Here is a 25229-nt window from a genome sequence, read left to right on the forward strand (position 1 = left end):
GTCTCTATAGAGTGTGGTCTGATTCTCTCCACAATGGGTGCAAAGTAGTGACGTCCTCACACCCACTACACTGAGATGTCATAGCTCAAATGTACAGCGAGAATGACGGAGAAGGGAATGGACTGCTCCCTGTTCAGTCAGTGCTTTCTACTGTGTTTTTATCCAGTATGAAGATAAGTGTGATGCCTGGCGTGGGAAGCCCGATGCTTGCGCTGGCTCCACTCCACACCTCCCAAATCATGGGCCCCATATTGACCATGTTGTCTGCTGCCATTAGTGGCACGCCATTGGGCAAGACTCCCCCTAACAGTAGATTTGCGTAAATGTTCAACTAGTTTTTGCCACTTTGCAGCTGATGGCACTGCTGGGCATCTTCCAATTTCGATGAAAAGTAAGCATGATGTGTCTTTGATCTGGCCATTTCTTGGTGTTTTCAGTGGTGAGACATACAGGCAGATACTTATCCATTATACAGTACCATCAGGAAGATGTGTGACTCCAAATGTATTCAGCAGCAGGACAACAATTAAAGTCATTAAGAATTATCATCAGTGTAAAGAACAAGGCGTCCTGAAAGTGATGAAATCATCCCCTGATCTCAACATCGATAGGTCTCGGATTACATGAAGACTTGAGCAAGGATTTGAGCAAGTCTGTCCACAAAAGATCTGTATTTAAAATAATAATAATAAAAGAAATCTTGCAATTTTCACACAGACTTTCATTGTATTCTTATTTTGTGTTAATTTCCTCACAGAACATGTGCATTCTGGAAATAAAAAAAAAATTAAAAAAAATAGGGCTTTGTTATACACTGCTCAAAAAAATAAAGGGAACACTAAAATATCACATCCTACATATTACTAAATGAAATATTCCAGTTGCAAATCTTTATTCATTACATAGTGGAATGTGTTGTGAACAATAAAATATAAAAATGATCAATGTAAATCAAAACTAATTTCCCACGGAGGTCTGGATTTGGAATGTTACTCAAAATCAAAGTGGAAAATCAAATTACAGGCTGATCCAACTTCAGTGGAAATGCCTCAAGACAAGGAAATGATGCTCAGTAGTGTGTGGCCTCCAAGTGGCTGTATGATCTTCCTACAACGCCTGGGCATGCTCCTGATGAGCCGGCAGACGTTCTCCTGGGAGATCTCCTGACAGACCTGGATTAAAGCATCAGTCAACTCCTGGACATTCTGTGGTGCAACATGGTGTTGGAGGATGGAACAAGACATAATGTCCCAGATGTGCTTGATTGGATTCACTTCTGGGGAACAGGCAGGTCAGTCCATAGCATCACTGCCATCATCAAGCAGGAACTGCTGACACTTCAGTCACATGAGGTCTAGCATTGTTATGCATCAGAAAGAATCCAGGGCCTACTGCACCTGATCTCACAGTAGGTCTGAGGAACTCATCCCAGTATATAATGGCAGTCAGGGTACCTCTGGCTAGCACATGGAGGGTTGTGCAGCCCTCCAAAGAAATGCCTCTCTATACCATTACTGACCCACTGCCAAACCTGTCATGCTGGAGGATGTTGCAGGCAGCAGATCGCTCTCCATGGCATCTCCAGACTGTCACATGCTCTGATCCGTGAAGAGTAGATGCCTGCCGATGTAGAATCTGCCACTATTGGGGTCATATGGAAAATGCCAATCGCCCTGCATAGTGTTGGGCTGTAAGCACAAACACCCACTTGTGGACATGGGGCCCTCATACCACGGAGTCTGTTTGACCTTTTGAGCAGACACATGGAGATTAGTAGCCTGCTGAAGGTCATTTTTCAGGGCTCTGGCACTGCTCCTCCTTGCACAAAGGAGGAGGTAGTGGTCCTGCCGCTGGGTTGTTGCCCTCCTACGGCCCCCTCCATGTCTCCTGCTGTACTGGCCTGTCTCCTAGAATCTGCTCCATGCTCTGGACACTGTGCTGACAGACACAGCTACCCTTCTTGTCACAGCTTGCATTGATGCACCATCCTGGATGAGCTGAACTACCTGAGGAGCTTCTGTGGGTTGTAGACTCAGTCTCATGCTACTGTACAGTACCTCTAGGGGTAAGAGCAATGACAAAATGCAAAAGTGACCAAATAACAGCAAAAAAGGATGAGAACAGACAAATGGTCTGTGGTCACCCCCTGCAGAACCACTCCTTTATAAGGGTTGTCTTGCTAATTGCCTATCATTTCTACCTGTTGTCTGTTCCATTTGCCCAACAGCAGGATAAATTGATTCACAATTTGTGTTGCTTCAGAACTGGACAGGTTGATTTCACAGAAGTGTGATTGACTTGGAGTTACATTGTGTAGTTTAAGTGTTCCTTTTATTTTTTTGAGCAGCGTATAATACACATATGAGCCCTTTCGCTCTTGTTGGAAGAGGCAAAACAGATGCTATCTAATTTTAGCACAATTTCCTTGAGTTGGAATTAATTTCTATATAAAAAAATGTTTCTAATTACATAGCGCAGCATTTTTATCCCTATAATCTAGAAGTGAAATTGGGCCAATAGGCTTGTGGGTTTTATATTAACATTCAGCAAATATAGTTTAACCTACAACATGCAGACAATAGCTTTGATTGAACTTCATTATGCATTGCGCTGGGCACTGCCCATTTTGTGGGCATTTATGGAAATTACAACTATTAACAGCTGCGCTTTGGCATCTACTTGCTTCACCAAGTTTTTGTGATGGACTCCTCACTGTGATTGGTCAGTGAGTAAGCGGAAGTACCTGTAGATGTGCAGTAACCTCAAGGCCAGCAGGGATTGGCAGCGGCGCTAACTCGTCAGAACACCAGATGAATTACGGTATTTCACTTATTAGCGATTTGCATCACACATTGAATTCATGAAGTCAAACCTGTTTTTAATAACTAGTCCGAGAACTGCCAGGATTTTTCCTCTCTACACAAAAGGCAACAGACTTCTAACATTTAGAATTTGTGAGAAACATGTACGGTAACACACAAATGGATTTACATTTTTAGAGAAAAAAAAATTTCTAAAACCATATCAGATATATGGTAATGCTACGCCCTCCGTTCTTTAACCCCTTCTTCCCAACCTAACAAATTACAGTTTATGACAAAGTCACTATGTCAGTAGACAGTCAATGTGTTGCTGTCATTTCACACAAAAACCGACGAAAATGTTGGTCTTGCTGTCCTCACCACAGATTTAACCCCTTACCGAAGCAGCCAATTTCCGTTTTCGTTTCTTTACCCAGAGCCTTCACTTTTTTTTTTTTTTTTTCTGTCGACAAGCCATAGGGCTTGTTTTTTTTTTTTCATGTGGGGCAAGTTGCACTTTTGAAGGACACCATTAATTTTACCACATGGTGTATTGGAAAACGGGAAGACAGTTCCAAGTGCAGTGAAATTGTGAAAACCCCCCCACACACACACACACAATTCTGACGTCATTTGGAATTGTTTTTACAGCATACATTGTGTGGTAAAAACGACCTCGCAATACGATTCTGCTCATCAATACGATTACGGCCATGCCCAACATCTCCAGTTATTTTATTATTTTAGTGGTGAAGGAAAAAAAAAATTGTTGGGGGGGGGGGGGGTCTAGGGGGGGGTTTGCGTCGTTATTTCCATAGATCCGTAACAGTTTAAGCCTGCAGTAAATGGAGATGTGCGGCAGCTTGTTTGTGGGGTGAGAATGTTTATTCATACAGTTTTTGAGTAGATATGAAATTTAGATTGCAATACCACAAAAAAATGCTGTAACAAGCAAAGACTATAAAAAAAAGGTGGTGCCATCTTGCTGGAGAGGGGAAAAAAAAAAAAAAAAGTCTTCCACCAAGACGGCACCACCCACACCTGCGCAACAGCAGCTAGCGGATCTTTATACAATCTACACAAACTGCTAGCTGCTACTGCGCAGGCGCCATTTTCTAAAATGTTTTTTCCCCCCTCGCTCAAGTAAATCTGCAAAAGGGATAAAAGTGCACAGTAACCATGTGATTATGCTGCAGCGCACATGCCACAGCCGGCACCTGCCTGAAGAATCATTTTTTTATTTTTTCTTCAGTATGTTATGTATTCATTATGTTAACTAGGGCGCAGGTCAGTGAGGGATCGGGCGCAGGTGAGAGGGAGATCGGGGGGCAGGTCAGTCAGGGATCGGGGGGCAGGTCAGTCAGGGATCGGGGGGGCAGGTCAGTCAGGGATCGGGGGGCAGGTCAGTGAGAGATCAGGGGCAGAGGTCAGTCAGGGATCAGGGGCGCAGGTCAGTCAGGGATCGGGGGCGCAGGTCAGTCAGGGATCGGGGGCGCAGGTCAGTCAGGGATCAGGGGGGCAGGTCAGTGAGGGATCAGTGACCTGTCAGCAGTCGCATTATGAATATATAATCAGAGCACCACATACCCCAACCCCGCCTTAGGGCACGAGAATCTCATTAATCTTTATTTTCAGTTTTGTGTTAAAGAACAACCACAAGACGGATTTCATCAACCCAAGTATCATTTTATTCAGTATAACGGCGCTGACCTGACACTGTGTGTAGGTTACTATGCACAATCCTGCTGACAGGTTCCCCTTAACCTGCAGATTAACCCCATATCTGCATGTTAATATCTTTTTTTTTCTGATGAGAGGATCCTTTTAAAATAAGCTCTGGGGGCAGATTCTCAGAAATATTCATGTCCGGCCCACAGATCTTACCAGCTCATTTACATATAAGAAAAATTTGATTTCCCAGGGATAAGGCTACTTTCACACTGGCGTTAACTGCATTACGTCGCAATGAGTCGTTTTGCCGAAAAAACGCATCCTGCAAAAGTGCTTGCAGGATGCATTTTTTCTGCATTGACTAACATTAGCGACGCATTTGCGACGCAATGACACGTCGCAACCGTCGTGCGACGGTTGCGCCGTGCTGTGGCGGACCGTCGGGAGCAAAAAACGTTACATGTAACGTTTTTTGCTCCCGACGGTCCGCTTTTTCCGACCGCGCATGCGCGGCCGGAACTCCACCCCCACCTCCCCGCACTTCCCCGCACCTCACAATGGGGCAGCGGATGCGTGGGAAAAATGCATCCGCTGCCCCCGTTGTGCGGTGGAGACAACGCTAGCGTCGGGAACCTCGGCCCGACGCACCGTGACGGGCCGAGCCAGACGCTAGTATGAAAGTAGCCTAAGCTGATGGATCACAGATATCAATGTATCATTTTATTTAGCCTTCTATAACCTACATGTCCGACTGGAATGTCCCACACACATACACCGATGAGTCCTTGTATACAAATCTTTAAAATAAATAAATAAATATCCAACATAACAAAATAGACATGAAACGCGGGTGAGCTAATAATAAGAGTTACCCCAAAAAGGTAAAAGACGATGTAAAGTGGTAACTTAGCAAAATATGCATACATCTTAATGTTTGTACATATATCTGCTACTTATTTATTATTTTACAATGGAGGTGCATCCATAATAAGCACATACTTAGTCCAAATCTAGGGAGGATGTGGCGGTACAGATTAAGGTATCAACAATGTTAAAGTCTCATATAACAGATAAAGTCAAATTCATTTATTCAGTACTGAGGGCATATTAAGGCTCATCCACCATCGCTTCGTCGGGGTAGCCTACATATAGGCTGCTTAGGAGGGCTGATCCTACCGACAGAGTCCCTGAATGAAGAAGTTTGGTTTCTATATGGATTCACAGACAATAGGGTTGTCAAGCAGTAGCACAAAAGCTAGTTGTCCATTAGCTGCTCAGCTTAGCGATTGGCTGCAGTGGTGATGTGCACGGTAATCCTGATGTCACCGCTGAAACCAGAAACAAAAGAGCAGTGGGGGAAAAGGCAGTGCTGCCCCTGAGAAGTTACCGTAATAGCCAATTAAATAATTTTATTCCAGTGCACACCATTAGAAAAGACTGTGGGCAGCATGTATCAGCTACTGGCTGTATTTCAGAAAACTTTAGGCTATGTGCACACTTTGCGGCGTCCCTCTGCGGGTTCTCCCGCAGCGGAATTGATAAATCTGCAGGACAAAACCGCTGCGGTTATCCCTGCAGATTTATCGCGGTTTGTTCCGCGGTTTCCGCTGCGGGATTACTCCTATACTATTGATGCTGCATATGCAGCAATATGCAGCATCAATAGTAATGTTAAAAATAATAAAAATTGGTTATACTCACCCTCCGATGTCCGGATCTCCTCGGCGCTGCACGTGGCACTCCGGTTCCAAAGATGCTGTGCCGGGAAGGACCTTCGTGACGTCACGGTCATGTGACCGCGACGTCACCGCAGGTCCTGTTCGCACAGCAACTCTGACCGGCCGGCCGCGTGCAGCGCTGAGAGGTGAGTATAACATGATTTTTTATTTTTATTCTTTTTTTTACCCCAAATATGGTTCCCAGGGCCTGGAGGAGAGTCTCCTCTCCTCCACCCCGGGTACCACCCGCACATTAACCGCTTACTTCCCGCAACGTGGGCACAGCCCCATGCGGGAATTAAGCGGTTCAATGCATTCCTATGTGTGCAGAATCGCAGCGATTCTGCACAAAGAAGTGACATGCTGCGGGTTTTAAACCGCTGTGTTTCTGCGCGGTTTTTCCCGCAGCATGTGCACAGCGGATTGCGGTTTCCATAGGGTTTACATGTAAATGGAAACGCTATGGAAACTGCTGCGGACCCGCAGCATCAAAATCGCCGCGGTTCCGCGGTAAAAACCGCAAAGTGTGAACATGGCCTTAAGAATACAGTCACAGCGGATTACATGCGTTTTTGGCGTGTTTAACACGAACACTGAAAACCCATGTGTGGTTTTTACCTGCAGATTCTCTGTATCTAATGCAATTGTATGGTGAAAATTGGCACTAAAACTCTGCGTAGAAATTGACATGATGTGGACTTCAAAGACATGAGCCACAGGTGAGTTAAAGCTAAGTACATTTATAGAAAAAAAAAAAAAAAAAAAAACACACAAGCAAAGCGAGCCGAGATTTCCATTTTGACAGAACATTGGGGCACATAGAATGAGGTATACCCCGAGGCGGGCATCAAATGCACCTGTCACAGATAGACAGCAGCATTTAAAAGGTTAGCAATCATGGGTGCAACTCTGCTCCACCTGCATTTGTTAGAGGCAGATGATGGGTAGATCGCACAACCATCATCTGCCGCAAAAATGTGGGCTTGGCTTTTAGATAAAGCTCAGTACAGTGATAGCAAGAGAAAGAAAAGTATGAAAATCCTTCATAACTTCAAACTTCATAAGGTTATAGTGGCAGATTACTATGAATAAATAAATCCTTAACCCCTTCATGACCCAGCCTATTTTGACCTTAATGACCTGGCCGTTTTTTGCAATTCTGACCAGTGTCCCTTTATGAGGTAATAACTCAGGAACGCTTCAACGTATCGTAGCGATTCTGAGATTGTTTTTTCGTGACATATTGGGCTTCATGTTAGTGGTAAATTTAGGTCGATAATTTCTGAGTTTATTTGTGAAAAAAACGGAAATTTGGCGAAAATTTTGAAAATTTCGCAATTTTCACATTTTTAATTTTTATTTTGTTAAACCAGAGAGTTATGTGACACAAAATAGTTAATAAATAACATTACCCACATGTCTACTTTACATCAGCACTATTTTGGAAACAAATTTTTTTTTTTGCTAGGAAGTTATGAGGGTTAAAATTTGACCAGTGATTTCTCATTTTTACAACAAAATTTACAACACCATTTTTTTTAGGGACCACCTCACATTTGAAGTCAGTTTGAGGGTTCTATATGGCTGAAAATACCCAAAAGTGACACCATTCTAAAAACTGCACCCCTCAAGGTGCTAAAAACCCCATTCAAGAAGTTTATTAACCCTTCAGGTGTTTCACAGCAGCAGAAGAAACATGGAAGGAAAAAATGAACATTTAACTTTTTAGTCACAAAAATGATCTTTTAGCAACAATTTTTTTACTTTCCCAAGGGTAAAAGGAGAAACTGGACCACGAACGTTGTTGTCCAATTTGTCCTGAGTACGCTGATACCTCACATGTGGGGGTAAACCACTGTTTGGGTGCACGGCAGGGCTCGGAAGGGAAGGAGCGCCATTTGACTTTTTGTATGAAAAATTGGCTCCAATCTTTAGCGGACACCATGTCGCGTTTGGAGAGCCCCCGTGTGCCTAAACATTGGAGCTCCCCCACAAGTGACCCCATTTTGGAAACTAGACCCCCCACGGAACTTATCTAGAAGCATAGTGAGCACTTTAAACCCCCAGGTGCTTCACAAATTGATCTGTAAAGATTAAAAAGTACTTTTTTTTCACAAAAAAAATTATTTTAGCCTCAATTTTTTCATTTTCACATGGGCAAAAGGATAAAATGGATCCTAAAATTTGTTGGGCAATTTCTCCTGAGTACACCGATACCTCACATTTGGGGGTAAACCACTGTTTGGGCACATGGTAAGGCTCGGAAGGGAAGGAGCGCCATAGTGAGCACTTTAAACCCCCAGGTGTTTCACATAAATTTATAACGCAGAGCCGTGAAAATAAAAAATAATTTTTTTCTTTCCTCAAAAAGGATTTTTAGCCCGGAATTTTTTATTTTCCCAAGGGTAACAGGAGAAATTGGACCCCAAATGTTGTTGTCCAGTTTGTCCTGAGTACGATGATACCCCATATGTGGGGGTAAACCACTGTTTGTGAGCACGGCAGGGCTCGGAAGGGAAGGCACGCTTTTTGAATGGAAAATTAGCTCCAATCATTAGCGGACACCATGTCGCGTTTGGAGAGGCCCTGTGTGCCTAAACACTGGAGCTCCCCCACAAGTGACCCCATTTTGGAAACTAGACCTCCCAAGGAACTAATCTAGATGTGTGGTGGGCACTTTGAGCCCCCAAGTGCTTCACAGAAGTTTATAACGCAGAGCCATGAAAATAAAAAATAATTTTTCTTTTCTCAAAAATGATTTTTAGCCAAAAATTTTTTATTTTCCCAAGGGTAACTGGAGAAATTGGACCCCAAAAGTTGTTGTCCAGTTTCTCCTGAGTACGCTGATACCCCACATGTGGGGGTAAACCACTGTTTGGGCACATTCTGGGGCTTGGAAGTGGAGTAGTCACGTTTTGGAATGCAGACTTTGATGGAATGGTCTGCGGGCATCATGTTACGTTTGCAGATCCCCTGATGTGTCTAAACAGTGGAAACCCCCCACACGTGACCCCATTTTGGAAACTAGACCCCCCAAGGAACTTATCTAGATGTGTAGTGAGCACTTTGAACCCCCAAGTGCTTCATAGAAGTTTACAACGCAGAGCTGTGAAAATAAAAAGCTCGGAAGGGAAGCAGTGACTTTTTGAAATGCAGATTTTGATGGAATGGTCTGCGGGTGTCACGTTGCATTTGCAGAGCCCCTGATGTGCCTAAACAGTAGAAACCCCCCACAAGTGACCCCATTTTGGAAACTAGACCCCCCAAGGAACTTCTCTAGATGTGTGGTGAGCACTTTGAACCCCCAAGTGCTTCACAGAAGTTTATAACGCAGAGCTGTGAAAATAAAAAATAATTTTTCATTCCTCTAATATTATGTTTTAGCAAGCAATTTTTTATTTTCGCAAGGGTAACAGGAGAAATTGGACCCCAATAAGTGTTGCCCAGTTTGTCCTGAGTATGCTGGTACCCGATATGTGGGGGTAAACCACTGTTTGGGCGCACGTCAGGGCTCGGAAGGGAGGGAGCACCATTTGACTTTTTGAACGCAAGATTGGCTGGAATCAATGGTGGCGCCATGTTGCGTTTGGAGACCCCTGATGTGCCTAAACAGTGGAAACCCCTCAATTCTAACTCCAACACTAACCCCAACACACCCCTAACCCTAATCCCAACCCTAATTCTAATCCCAACCCTAACCATGACCCTAACCACAACTTTAACCCCAACACACCCCTAACCATAACCCTAACCACAAGCCTAATCTTAACCCTATTTCCAACCCTAGCCCTAATTCCAACCCTAACTCTAATTCCAACCCTAAGGCTATGTGCCCACGTTACGGATTCGTGTGAGATTTTTCCGCACCATTTTTGAAAAATCCGCAGGTAAAAAGGCACTGCGTTTTACCTGCGGATTTACCGCGGATTTCCAGTGTTTTTTGTGTGGATTTCACCTGCGGATTCCTATTATGGAGCAGGTGTAAAACGCTGCGGAATCCGCACAAAGAATTGACATGCTGCGGAAAATACAATGCAGCGTTTCTGTGCTGTATTTTCCGCACCATGGGCACAGCGGATTTGGTTTTCCATAGGTTTACATGGTACTGTAAACCTGATGGAACACTGCTACGAATCCGCAGCCAAATCCGCACCGTGTGCACATATCCTAATTCTAACGCTAACCCTAGTTCTAACCCTACCCCTAACCCTACCCCTAACCCTAGTGGAAAAAAAAAATATTCTCTTTATTTTATTATTGTCCCTACCTATGGGGGTGATAAAGGGGGGGTTCATTTACTATTTTTTGTATTTTGATCACTGTGATAGATTTTATCACAGTGATCAAAATGTAGCTGGAACGAATCTGCCATTCTGCGTATGCGCCTGCCATTTTGGAAGATGGCGGCGCCCGTGGAGAAGACGGACGGACACCGGGAGGCTCGGTAAGTATGAGGGGGGGGGGGGGGGGGGGGTTCGGAGCACGGGGGGGGGGGGGGGGTGATCGGAGCACGGGGGGGGGATCGGAGCACGGGGGGGGATCGGAGCACGGGGGGGGGATCGGAGCACGGGGGGGGGATCGGGCAGGAGGACGGAGGGGAGCACGGGACAGAACCGAGGACTGGGGAGGCGATCGGTGGGTGTGGGGAGGGGGGGTGGGGAAGATTAGGTTTTCCAGCCATGGCTGATGATGTTACAGCTTCGGCCATGGCTGGATTGTAATATTTCACCAGTTTTCATAGTGAAATATTACAAATCGCTCTGATTGGCAGTTTCACTTTCAACAGCCAATCAGAGCGATCGTAGCCACGGGGGGGGGGGGGGGGGGGTGAAGCCACCCCCCCTGGGCTGAAGTACCACTCCCCCTGTCCCTGCAGATCGGGTGGAATTGGAGATAACCCTTTCACCCGATCTGCAGGGACGCGATCATTCCATGACGCCACATAGGCGTCATGGGTCGGATTGGCACAGGTTTTCATGACACCTACGTGGCGTCATGGGTCAAGAAGGGGTTAATAAAAACAGCTGGCTTTCCTTACAAACAATATAAGGCTTGTAAAATTGGATTTATTCATTCCTGAAATTAGCTGTGACATAGCAGAGGTATCAATTACTGCATCTCAAAGACCTCATGAGCCTTCAACAAGGCCTATTTTCACAACTGCTCTAGTCAACAGTTTATGGAAACTATAAAGATACAAGTGTTTCAGTGGGTTTACAAGCACTTATAAAAGGGTGTCATTAGTATTTAGGCTCTACCATGTCTGGCAAGTGGCAACACATAAAAGATACAGGAAAAACAATATGAAATGTCTAAAATAAATAGTGAGTGCTAATAAAGTATGCAATTATCATTGTTTTTTTTTCCTAATAGGGTTTCTTATCCAAACTATTGCCTTTCAATACATGAACGAAGAAACGAAGTGATAGACTATGGGATTGTATGCCAAGTACCACCCAAGCAAGGTAGTAATGGTTTAGAGGAGGGCTGGCTAAGAGGGCAGGGTTTACACTAATCTCAGTCTACCTCACCCACACAAAAATATCTTACAGTAAAAACGCGACTTGTACGATCCTGCAGGCAAGAGGCACACCTATATTCTCTGGAAATATGAAAATCTTCAGCTAAGAATATCTCTTTACCTTTCTTTAAGAGCAGATGTGACTCAGAAGGGCGACAAGCAGAAGGTTACACAATGGCACCCAAATACCATCTAGAGCTGGATAGTCTCTTTAGAAAAAGGAGGCAAGTCAGATGTCACCAGATGCTCCCGTCACGGATGATTTTATGGATGCAAGTGAGCAGACATGTAAACTCAATCTACCTAAATATTTGGAGAACAGGTAATAGCCGATGTGTCATGACTATGGCAAGATCCGTTCAGCTGACACCATGTCTAGGGCAATATTTACAGAGATCCAGAAAGCAAAAATGCATGCAAGATGCTCGGACGGTTCTTGTATGGGATGTTAGTAATTTGTGGGGGTGTGCTTAGAAGGTACAGTGCAACCCCTCATTTAATATTAGGAGCATAGCAAATGGGTAGTAAATGGCAGCCTACAGAAGCCTCATCTATGTGTAGGCACAATATAGCTAGGCAGACTTCCCTTATCAAGCGGCGTGCAACAGTTAAGCCAAGCCTCGTACACCTCTTTTCACTGCACATGCATAGGCAGGCCTGGCAAGATATGGCAAAGACTAGTATAGACATAGTGGCCAGGAGATATTAATTTAAAGAGAACCGGTCATTGGGTTTTTACTACCCCATCTGAGAATAGGATAATGTAGAAACAGAGACCCTGATTCCAGCGTGGTATCACTTACTTGGTTGCTGACTACCATTCTGACAAAATCAATGTTTTCTCTGCTGCATATCTAGCAGTGCTCTGAATGCGGAGCTCTGTATAACCCGCCCACACCACTGATTGGCAGCTATCTGGGTACAATGTGCATAGGCAGACATTTGCCAACCAGTGGTAAAGATGAGGTTATACAGAGCTCATGAATATGGGCTACATGGCAGCAGATTTACTGGTCCTCTAGTGATAATCTGCGGATAAAACCGTGATTTTAGCAAATCCATTAGTGACTAGAGATATAAAGATTGCTACAATTTTATCACAAAATTTCTGCTGATCAAGATTGACAACAGCACTTAAGTGGCACAGTGAGGGGCCTATTGAAGGGACCTCTTAGCACCATCTTTGTACTCCCATGAACCCCAATCAGTCTTGGCCTTCATAGGAAATAATCACTTTCACGAGATACTGCAATACCACAGCGTTGCATTATCTAGTACAAGCAATCAAATGCAGGTTCTTGTTTCTTAATGGGGCTTAAAAAAAAATATATCTCTATCTATCTATCTATCTACACACACACACACACACACACACACACACACACACACTGCTCAAAAAAAATAAAGGGAACACTTAAACAACAGAATATAACTCCAAGTAAATCAAACTTCTGTGAAATCAAACTGTCCACTTAGGAAGAAACACTGTTTGACAATCAATTTCACATGCTGTTGTGCAGCAAATGGAATAGACAACAGATGGAAATTATTGGCAATTATCAAGACACCCTCAAAAAAGGAGTGGTTCTGCAGGTGGGGACCACAGACCACATCTCAGTGCCAATGCTTTCTGGCTGATTGTTTGGGTCACTTTTGAATGTTGGTTGTGCTTTCACACTCGTGGTAGCATGAGGCGGACTCTACAACCCACACAAGTGGCTCTGGTAGTGCAGCTCATCCAGGATGGCACATCAATGCGAGCTGTGGCAAGAAGGTTTGCTGTGTGTCAGAAAAGCTTTAACAGTTCCACTGACAAAAGAAAAATGTTTTTCTTGTTGCCGTTTTTTTAACCAGTAAAATATATTTCAAGAAAAAAAAAAGAAAACAAAACCACAATAACCACTGCAATTCGCTTTTCCCATCAATTTAACACATTTGGATTTTTCCCAGTTTTCCAGAACATTATATAATAAAGTGAATGGGGTCATTCAAAACTACAACTCATGCTGCAAAAAACAAGCTCTCATACGGCAAGGTCTTTGGAAAAAAAAAAAGTTATGGTTTTTAGAAGACAGGGAGGAGAGAAGCCTTTTAAATGAATTGTTAATGTGGCAACTAAACCAGCTACCCACTTCGTGGAAACAAAGTCTGTGTGGGGAACGTGATGTATAGACACTGGAGAATCTGCACAGCACACATTTAGGATTCATGGCTCTGCAGTCCCCCTAAGGCTAGGATAGGCTAATACGCAGCATTTTGCAGATTTTTTTTTTCCTGTGGTATCAGCAAAAGCCAGGAGATTTTATAAATATCATGCACCCATGATACCTGGTGATGAAATCCGTCTTGTGGTTGTTTGGTCTGAATTTGTAGTTTTCAGCTACTGAGATTCTCGCGCATAGATACATATTTTGTAACTAAACAATAATATATTCAGTATGTAAATATAGGGGGCAGGTCACTGAGGGATCAGTGACCTGTCAAAAGCCTATAAGTATGGCTATGTAAGCAGAGCACGATATGAAGTCCCCCCCACAAGCCGCCCTGAAGAACGAGAATCTTATTAACTGAAAATAAAGATTAAACAACAACCACAAGACGGATTTCATCACCCCAGGAATCAGTGTAACGGCACTGAACTGACAGTGTCTGTAGGTTACTGAGCACAATCCTGCTGACAGGTTCCCTTTAAATCGGATCTCATGGTGGACAGCGGACCATGAGTGGTGCTACTGCTAGGATACAATGTGATGTACTCCCCAGTGATAACCTATCCAAATAATATAATTCCTAATACAGAGCTGGCTTAAGTGCAGTACTGGGTCTTAAAAAAAAGCTGAAGGGTCAATACACAGAACAGCATTCTCCCATAGTGGTGGTCATCAACAAATGTATCAATTCATTGGGTCTTCAGAGACCCTTTTTTTTTTATTCTTTACCATGGGCCTAAGAAATAACAGGCAGGCAGTTACTAACTACCTACCTACGTACCGGTTCTACCTGGCGCCGGTTCAGTTCAGTCACAGACCTCTACTACCGGCGATTCTGCTGCTTCACGTCAACATAGCACCTCTTCCGGGCTGCTCTACAGAAGAGGCGTCAGCCTTATTAACAGCATTCAGGCAGTTTCACAGCTGACTCCCTGCTATCAGCAGGACATCAGCAGTCACACCTTGTTAACCGCGCAGAGTGGAAGAGAAGCAGATGCTCTGTCGACATGAAGTCAGCGGTTGCTGCAGAATCACCGGCAAAAGCAGTTTGACTGTTCTGAGCCAGCAGAGATTGGCGGCAGACACAACAGGCACATAGTTAACAACTACCTGTCTGTTCGTTCTAAAGGCCCCGTCTCACTAAGCGATTTACCAACGATCACGACCAGCGATATGACCTGGCCGTGATCGTTGGTAAGTCGCTGTGTGGTCGCTGGGGAGCTGTCACACAGACCGCTCTCCCCAGCGACCAACGATCAGGGGAACGACTTCGGCATCGTTGAAACTGTCTTCAACGATGCCGAAGTCCCCCTGCAGCACCCGGGTAACCAGGGTAAACATCGGGTTACTAAGCGCAGGGCCGCGCTTAGTAACCCGATGTTTACCCTGGTTACCAAAAAAAACAAACACTACATACTCGCCTTTCGGTGTCCAGGTCCCTTGCCGTCTGCTTCCTGCTCTGACTGAGCCGCCGTACACTGAGAGCAGAGCGCAGCGGTGACGTCACTGCTGTGCTCTCACTTCTCACTGTACGGCCGGCAGTCAGTGAGAGCAGGAAGCAGACGCCGGGGGACCTGACGGACATCAGAAGGCGAGTATGTACTGTTTGTTTTTTTTTACATTTACGCTGGTAACCAGGGTAAACATCGGGTTACTAAGCGCGGCCCTGCGCTTAGTAACCCGATGTTTACCCTGGTTACCAGTGAAGACATCGCTGGATCGGTGTCACACACACCGATTCAGCAATGTCAGCGGGGCCTCAACGACCAAAAAAAGGTCCAGGCCATTCCGACACGACCAGCGATCTCGCAGCAGGGGCCTGATCGCTGGTACGTGTCACACATAGCGAGATCGCTATGGAGGTCGCTGTTGCGTCACAAAACTTGTGACTCAGCAGCGATCTCGCTAGCGATCTCGCTATGTGAGACGGGGCCTTTAGTCCCCAGGTAAAACCAATAAATGAGTACCTTATAATCCCTTTATACTTGAATACATGAATAGCTACAAATTTTACAAGTTCAGAAATCATAATCCAAGTGACAATACATGTGGATGGGATAAAAAAAAAAAGTTAGCAAACAAATAAAAAGCAAATGAAAAACTAAGTATACAAACCTGTCAAGCGTTAATCATTCCAGTCATGAGCAGGGCCAGCACATCAGTATCTCTATCTGCAAAAGATAAAAGCAGCATATAACAGAGGAAATGGTTGGAGCACAGGTCAAACATGCAGCACCAGGCGGTGACACCCATGTAGACAAAGGCACCAAGTTACATAGTGCATGATTATTTCCTCTAGAGGTAAATTATTGCACATGCATTATTACACCAGCATCTCACTACGGAGAAAGATTCTGCCACTGACGCCGACCACTTCTGTAAAACTAGTCTGATCTTCAGAGTAGAAGACAGGGCAGAGTGAATCACCCGACAGGTGCCCCTTAGGCAAAAATGAAAAAGAGGCACATTTATTACTACCAGCGTATCACAATTATGGTATATATTGGGCTATATTCCTCTCTATACCACACAGCAGGTAAACGATAAAGTCTAACATTTCCCAAAGATAAAATAATCGTCCCATGATTAGAGATGGGCGAACCCGAAAAGAAAGTTTGGCGTCTGTACCGGACACCTACAGGTCAGGCATGGACACCGAACATGGACTTCACCAGGCAGTCTGTGTTACTGTTTGAGTTCGGCTGCCCGAACATTGGGTGTTTGTCACACTCATGTACATGGCAGCACGGCAATCAACGCTTCTGATCGGCGCCGGTCAGAGAGCCGCGGTTCCCACACTGTCAGAAGACAGCGTGAGCGCTCAGCTGTGATCGGAGGTATAAAGTTTACCTCCAGTCACTGGTGTCAGCTGATGGGACTACTACTACCATCATCCGACACCTGCTGCCGCTAATAACAGCGAGAGCAGGAACGGCGGATGGGAGTATTCATCCAGGTTCTGGTACCTAAACTCGAACTTTCTGTAACTGTTCGGCCGAACCCAAACATCCAAGTGTCCGCCCAGCTCTACACATGATTAAAATACGGTGTTTTAAATTATTAAATATTTCCTTTTGCGGTCAATAATGATTACACTATGTATATGTGCAGAATTATACAAGTCATCTTACCATTACATAAGGTAATTTTTCTGGCGCCCATGGTGTTCTTTTTGTATCTTTAAAAAAAACAAGCTGCCATCAGGTCAAAGTGGACAGTGTTTGTCCTTATTTCCGCTTATTCCCTGAGCTTTATGTTTTTCGGTTTTTAAATCAATCAGCCATGTGGTTGCAGAGATGTGGGCCTTTTTATTTAGTGCTTATTTTAATGGTCTTGACAAAGGAGGCATTGCTCCCAGGATTCTCCAGATGGGTCTGTAGCTTTCTCTACATGATTACCAAGGGGGGCGTTACTCCCAGGATTCCTTGGGGGAGGGGAATACCCTGTGAGCAATGCCCCCTTAGTAATTATACCGTGCAGGCTAAAGGTAATAAAAAAGGCCCATATCTCTGGAAAATGATGGCAGATTTGAAAAGACAAACAAAAGAATACTCCTGGAAGCAGTAGAAAAAGAGCAGAAACTGGTCTCGTGTCCTGGTGGCAGGTCCTGTAACCCATTGACACCATGCCCATTGTCAGTTTTTTGCTTTAGCTACGGTATGTTCTCCCCTTCTTCCCAGAGCCATGCATTTTTTTATTTTTCCCTAAAATATAGCTGTATAAGGACTTTTTTTGCGGGATGGGTTGTACCGTACTTTCAATGACACCATTGATTTTACCCTATAGTGTACCGGAAAAGGGGAAAACAATGCCAAGTGCAATGAAATTGCACACAAAAAAAGTGCAATTTCACAACTTTGTTTTTTTCCTGAGATCTGGGTGGGGGCTTATTTTTGTGCCTTCAGCTGACATTTTTAGGGATACCATTTGGGGTACATATAATGGTTTGATGTTATTGCAATGTTGTAAGGGCTTAAAAAAAAAAAAAAAAAAAAAAAAAAAAAAAAAAGGGGCAGGGTCCTCTCCCCTCTGTATCAGTCTGTGATTGTTAGTTTGAATAGTTTAGTTATTTTATGAAAATATTTTGTATGTAACCCCTTCTCATGTACACCCCCATGAAATCAATGGTGCCCTAAAAATAAATAATAATTCACTATATTAACACTGGCCATGAGTCAGCATTCACAGGAGTATTGTAATCACAGTCACGAGGAACTTCTGCAGACCCCTGGCTGTCATAACAACCCATTGGTGGGATTTATGACGCACTTCCGGTTGCCACGTGTTAAATCTAAGGCCATGTGCACACGTTCAGTATTTTTCACGTTTTTTCGCTATAAAAACGTGATAAAAATGCGAAAAAAACGCTTACATATGCCTCCCATTATTTTCAGTGTATTCCGCATTTTTTGTGCAAATGTAGCCTTTTTTTCCGCGAAAAAAATCGCATCGCGGAAAAAAAAGCAACATGTTCATTAAAATGCGGAATTGCAGGGGATTCCGCACACCTAGGAGTCCATTGATCTGCTTACTTCCCGCATGGGGCTGTGCCCACCATGCGTGAAGTAAGCAGATTATGTGCGGTTGGTACCCAGGGTGGAAGAGAGGAGACTCTCCTCCACGGACTGGGCACCATATAATTGGTCAAAAAAAAAAGAATTAAAATAAAAAATAGTCCTATACTCACCTTCGATGTCTTCCCGCCTCTCCACTGCACGCTGTCGCTTCGGTTCCTGTAGCTGGTGTGCGGTGAAGGACCTGCCGATGACGTCGCCGTCTTGTGATTGGTCGAGATCGGTCATGTGACCGCTCACGTGACCGCGACGTCATGGAAGGTCCTGCGCGCACACACCATCTATACGGAACGGACGCCGGTGAGGAGATCAGCTGTCTGCGGGTGAGTATAAGTATTTTTTTTTATTATTTTTAAACATTCTATCTTTTACTATAGATGCTACAAAAGCAGCATCTATAGTAAAAAGTTGGTCACACTTGTCAAACGCTATGTTTGACAAGTGTGACCAACCTGTCAGTCAGTTTTCCAAGCGATGCTACAGATCGCTTGGAAAACTTTAGCATCCTGCAAGCTAATTACGCTTGCACAATGCTAAAAAAAACACGAAAAAAACGGAAAAAAAAAAGAAAAAAGAAAAATGCAGATTTCTTGCAGAAAATTTCCGGTTTTCTTCAGGAAATTTCTGCAAGAAATCCGGACGTGTGCACATACCCTTACTGTCAATCTCTGACAGCGGGATTTAACTGGTTAACAGATGCAGTTGAAGCTCCGATCCATCCACGGCTGTTAAAAGGCACATGACAGCTGATTAACTCAGCCATCATGTGTGGGGAAAGCTGTGGGCTCAGCATTGGAGCCCACATCAACATCAGTGACACAACATATGACGTAAATAAACATCATATGTCAAGAAGGGATTAAATCTGGACCACTTGTACAAGTCAATTAGGACAGAAGCACACTGGGTTTGTGCATTCACCAGTACTGGATAGCACAGTTACTTTGCAGAGCTGGGGTCCTGGTAACAGATTGGTAACAGATTCCACCCAGGACAACATCTGCAATGAGTTTGTATGTTCTCCCAGTGCTTGCGTGAGTTTCTTCCCACACTCCAAAGGCATACTGATAGGAAATCTAGATTGTGAGCCCCAATAGGGACAGTGATGATGTCTAAAATCGCTGTGGAATTATAGGGAACCTGACAGCTGATACACGATGCCCATGGCTTGGACAGCATGTATCAGCCTCTGGCTGTATGATCTCAGCCATGTAGGTTAGTCTCTGAAACGCTGCAGCGTTTCAGAGAAAAAAACAAAAACAAAACATACTGTTAATAGCTGGTGGGGACTAAGGTATGTGCGTAATTAGTCAGACAGGCGGGTCCCTGGGGGAACCTCCTCGCCCCCTGACAGTGACTGACAAGCCTCTGCCTACATGAGCATGTAGACACTTATAAGTAAGCATAATAAATAAATATTCACAGAACTTTTCTTTTTTATATCATTGGACAACAACAAAACACAATTCATACAAAAAAAACTGGCAGAAAATAAAATATGATAAATATGGAATTTATGTTGAACACAAATTCAATGTAAGCACTCCAACTTCTGGGGGTTACAGTGAATATCTCTACAGATAAACTTCCTGCTTTACATGAGAAACTTAAAATTTGAAAACCAAGCCAAATCTAAGGATAATAACTAGGCGACTAAGAAAAGTCAAAGTACATTGTAAATATATAAATTTTCCTACTCCTGCATGGATTAGAAGCACTTCACCTTCACATTAAATGGTGTAAATTTCATTTGGCAGTGCAGGAGTTAATCTGCCCACTTTTGAGGTCCTGGAGCTAAGGCTCTCATATTTGCACTGTTAGCCGCTCCCATCTCCTATATAAACTGGGTCCTTGCTAGCACTCATTGTCAGAGTTAGCTATTCTGCATGGCTAGAGGCTGCGGTTGTTGGTATTCGAGTAAGCAGTTGGGAGATTAAGATGTGACTGTTGCTAGGATTTGAGTGTGATAAATCGCTCTTCTCCTACTTTGGTTTAACCCCATCCTCCACTCCCCAATAAATACCTCTGTCACATGTGTGAGTATGTTTGGTATTTTTCGTTAACACTGTTTGTATTAACTTGTAAGTCTAGTTGGTATAATACGGTACATTACTGCTCCCCTCTTCCCTGGGTGGGGGAAGGGTACAGACTGAGGGAGGATTCAGGACCTAAGGCAAAGTACGTGGCCACGGCATCTTCACCATCAGAGGTAAACCGGGGAGCAGGGCAAGCTAGGGCTCTCCCTAGTTTTAATGACAGTGACGGGGCCCCTGGTCCCGGGACACCTGACAGTCGTGACACTTTTCCTCAGCTGCAGTTTAAAATAAAGCAAACTGCTCTTTACTCCTCCTCTTCAGGTCTAAGGTAGAATCTCTGCTATAGTTCCAGGGAACTATTGTCTGAAGCACTATTGTTATAGTGACACCACGGCAGGCAATAATTGGGCACAACAGTTCTGCCAGTTAATGGCATGAACCACTGAGCTCAATAGTTGGCTACAGCCTTGTTGACATTACATCATTGCTGCAGACAATAACAGACAGTGGGAGCAGAAGTAGAGATTCCGCTCTGGACCCAGGAATGATGTGTAAAGTACAGTTTGTTTTATTTTAAAACAAACTACAGCTGATGGACACAGGTTTTCCAAGAAACCCCTTTAAATGGGAACTGGACAGCGGATGCATGCTGCCCGACACACGAGCAGCATGAATCAGACGCCAGCTGCATGATTTCAGACATGTACTTTTAACTCATAAGGAAAAATAAAATAATTTTAAAAAAACCTGCATTGTTTAAAGGATGCCAGGAACCAAGTCACATTGGAGAGTAGTTGGACAGGTGGGTCCCTGGTGGCTTTTCCCCGCCCGCTGCCCTTTAATGATAATTCTCTTACTATGCACGCATGTAAGGCTGTCACCCCAAGGCTGCAGGAGGGGAGAGACCGCAAAGGACCCGTCTGTCCACTAGTCTCCCGTGCGGCTTGGTCCAGAGTTAAGCATATGTAGCAGTCACCAGAGTCATAGGACTGTTAGAATAAGTTTGCCCCCATTTGAACTCCATTATCTCATCTTAGGCAAGTAGCACCTCTACTGCTAACTACGTCATCCTTTTACCTCCCAGATTTCATAACATTGTGACACAACCAGTCATTCCATTGTATATGCGGGTGGAGCTGTGGAAGCCGTTCATATGTAAAGTGTGAGTCACACCAAGAGGTCACATCCCCACTGCCAGTGCACGCCAGAAGGAAATGGTCCACAGTCGGGATGGGCATCTGTAAGATGGGAACTCTGCATTTTGGCCATTTACACTGCCCAATCTCAGCCGACCGGCAGATAATTATTGGCCTGTTCAGACATTACCAGGGCACAGAACGATCTTTAACACAATTTTCAATCACTTCATAGTTTCTGTACACGCAGTCACAACACATGCCGGGTCACTGGTCACTGCAGAGTTGAAATCCTGATTGGAATCATACGTGTACCGGGCAAACTGGTGAAACGCTAGTGGCATAGGATTCTTCCGCAACAACGTCCTTTCTCCATAAGGAAATTATGGAATCTATAGTCTGTGCACTTGGCTCCACCAAAATACCTAACTTTGCTTATCTTTAAAAGATCCAAAATTACAAAAACCCATCTTTCAGAAACAGCGCCGTGCCTGTCACTGCAGCCCAGTCCCACGGAAGTAACCAGCCACGATGTACAACCCCTGGATAGGTAGGTACAGGTTTTTGGATGAAAGCAACCACTGTTTTCTAACTATGTATAACCCCTTTGAACTCATTTGTAATATCACATGAAACTATAACCCCTTCACGCCATTGTATTTTCAGTCCACATTGTGTCTGTGAAATAAAGTAACCAAGTAAGTGGGGATGAAAATTATATTATATTATAATATATATATATATATATATACACTCACCGGCCACTTTATTAGGTACACCATGCTAGTAACGGGTTGGACCCCCTTTTGCCTTCAGAACTGCCTCAATTCTTCGTGGCATAGATTCAACAAGGTGCTGGAAGCATTCCTCAGAGATTTTGGTCCATATTGACATGATGGCATCACACAGTTGCCGCAGATTTGTCGGCTGCACATCCCAAAGATGCTCCATACAAGGCAGGATGGATCCATGCTTTCATGTTGTTTACGCCAAATTCTGACCCTACCATCCGAATGTCGCAGCAGAAATCGAGACTCATCAGACCAAGCAACGTTTTTCCAATCTTCTACTGTCCAATTTCGATGAGCTTGTACAAATTGTAGCCTCAGTTTCCTGTTCTTAGCTGAAAGGAGTGGTACCCGGTGTGGTCTTCTGCTGCTGTAGCCCATCTGCCTCAAAGTTCGACGCACTGTGCGTTCAGAGATGCTCTTAGGCCTACCTTGGTTGTAACGGGTGGCGATTTGAGTCACTGTTGCCTTTCTATCAGCTCGAACCAGTCTGCCCATTCTCCTCTGACCTCTGGCATCAACAAGGCATTTCCGCCCACAGAACTGCCGCTCACTGGATTTTTTTTCTTTTTCGGACCATTCTCTGTAAACCCTAGAGATGGTTGTGCGTGAAAATCCCAGTAGATCAGCAGTTTCTGAAATACTCAGACCAGCCCTTCTGGCACCAACAACCATGCCACGTTCAAAGGCACTCAAATCACCTTTCTTCCCCATACTGATGCTCGGTTTGAACTGCAGGAGATTGTCTTGACCATGTCTACATGCCTAAATGCACTGAGTTGCCGCCATGTGATTGGCTGATTAGAAATTAAGTGTTAACAAGAAGTTGGACAGGTGTACCTAATAAAGTGGCCAGTGAGTGTATATATATATATATATATATATATATATATATATATATATATATATATATATATATATATATATATATATATATATATATATATATATATATATATATATATCTGTAATAAAACAATTGCACACAACTGCCAGGTGAGAAAGAAAACAATCCCACTTTTCTGGATGAGGCTCTGAACGATTTCTTATGTTCTCGTGTGAACCTGCCCTTATGGAATTCGTACGTAGCAGAAATACCCTACACGTCGCACTATATCTTGGGACATACAATTTCACATTCGTGATTTACATACTTCCCAATTCCTTTTTTGTCCATTTGTTAACAAGCCATTTCAATATCTAAGAGGAGACTTGGCAGCGCAGGAAGTTTCGAGGTCTGCTCTGAACGATTTGTCTGCATACTTTTCTAGCTACTAAGCTTTGTTCTAGAAGTGATTAATTTCCTTCTAAAGGACTGCATGCATTTTGTTAACACTTGCAAGACTAGACAGGCAAATGGGTCATTTAGTGCAGATTATGTTCCAACTGGGGGGGGGGGTTACCCTAGGTTTTGTAGGTCAGATCACAAAATGTAGTAGTCACAAGACATTGAAATTGCATGGTTACCTATGAGAATAAATGGGACGATTGTTCTGCCGACGATACCATAGGACTAGAACACTTCCATTCTCCTATCGTTGTGATTGCAGACTTGTGAATCCCTCACATCTCAGACACTGTGCGCTGTAAAGGTACCGTCACATTAAGCGACGCTGCAGCGATATCGACAACGATGCCGATCGCTGCAGCGTCGCTGTGTGGTCGCTGGAGAGCTGTCACACAGACAGCTCTCCAGCGACCAACGATGCCGAAGTCCCCGGGTAACCAGGGTAAACATCGGGTTACTAAGCGCAGGGCCATGCTTAGTAACCCGATGTTTACCCTGGTTACCAGTGTAAACGTTAAAAAAAACACTACATACTTACATTCCGGTGTCTGTCCCCCGGCGTTCTGCTTCTCTGCACTGTGTAAGCGCCAGCCGGAAAGCACAGCGGTGACATCACCGCTGTGCTTTGCTTTACGGCCGGCACTGACACATTCAGTGCAGGAAGCTCTGAGCAGCAGCGCGGACGCCGGGGGACGTGACAGACATCAGAGGGTGAGTATGTACTGTTTTTTTTTTTACTTTTACAATGGTAACCAGGGTAAATATCTATTTACCCTGGTTACCATTGTAAAACATCGCTGGCATCGTTGCTTTTGGTGTCAAACACGACGATACACGCCAATCTGACAACCAAATAAAGTTCTGGACTTTCAGCAACGACCAGCGATATCACAGCGGGATCCAGATCGCTGCTGCGTGTCAAACACAACGATATCGCTATCCAGGATGCTGCAACGTCACGGATCGTTATCGCTGCAAAGTCGTTTAGTGTGAAGGTACCTTAGGGCGTCTCCACACTCAATGAAAGTGTATTGATCAAGGCTGTTAAGAGTCTAGTCGGAATGTAGCCGGTAGTATGCAGATTACGGTCACAAGCATGTAGTGTGTGCAATGGGAGGACTCACATTCACTGCAGAGTGACTGCAGACTTGTAAATTAAGACCGGAGAACCCATTTAATCCCCTGCATTATTTTGATCCTCTATCTCATATCACAATTAAATTTCTGAAAACTAAAAACTATTCTTTGCTGTAAAGACAACCTCTTAAGAAGTGTCCCCTCTGCCCGGTGTGCAGTACAGTCAATACGGTGAACCTCCATTCAATGTGTTGCGGTCTCTGAAGAGTACTGCACATGCCCCTGCATACATAACATCTACATTTAGCACCTGGACGTCATGTGAGATGATGCAACAAAGCAAGACATTCTCCGTTTGGGAGGTTGGACCCTTTAACCCTTTAGTGACAGAGCAAATTTGGTACTTCAT

General features: G+C 44.2%; 1 protein-coding gene across 2 annotated transcripts in view; it reads right to left on the reverse strand.

Annotated features, from left to right (window-relative positions):
* LUZP1 (leucine zipper protein 1) overlaps nucleotides 1-25229 on the reverse strand; it is a 133494-nt gene that overhangs the window by 29902 nt on the left and 78363 nt on the right. The window contains exon 2 of one of the 2 annotated variants that reach the window (XM_077296096.1): nucleotides 16037-16092. The exons of the other annotated variant lie outside the window; for it this stretch is intronic. The gene's annotated coding sequence lies outside the window, so the exon portion shown is untranslated. The remainder of the gene's footprint in view (nucleotides 1-16036; nucleotides 16093-25229) is intronic. 2 annotated transcript variants of the gene reach the window in all.

This window comes from Ranitomeya variabilis, chromosome 3 (genome assembly GCF_051348905.1).
Source record: "Ranitomeya variabilis isolate aRanVar5 chromosome 3, aRanVar5.hap1, whole genome shotgun sequence".
Taxonomy (NCBI): Eukaryota; Metazoa; Chordata; class Amphibia; order Anura; family Dendrobatidae; genus Ranitomeya; species Ranitomeya variabilis.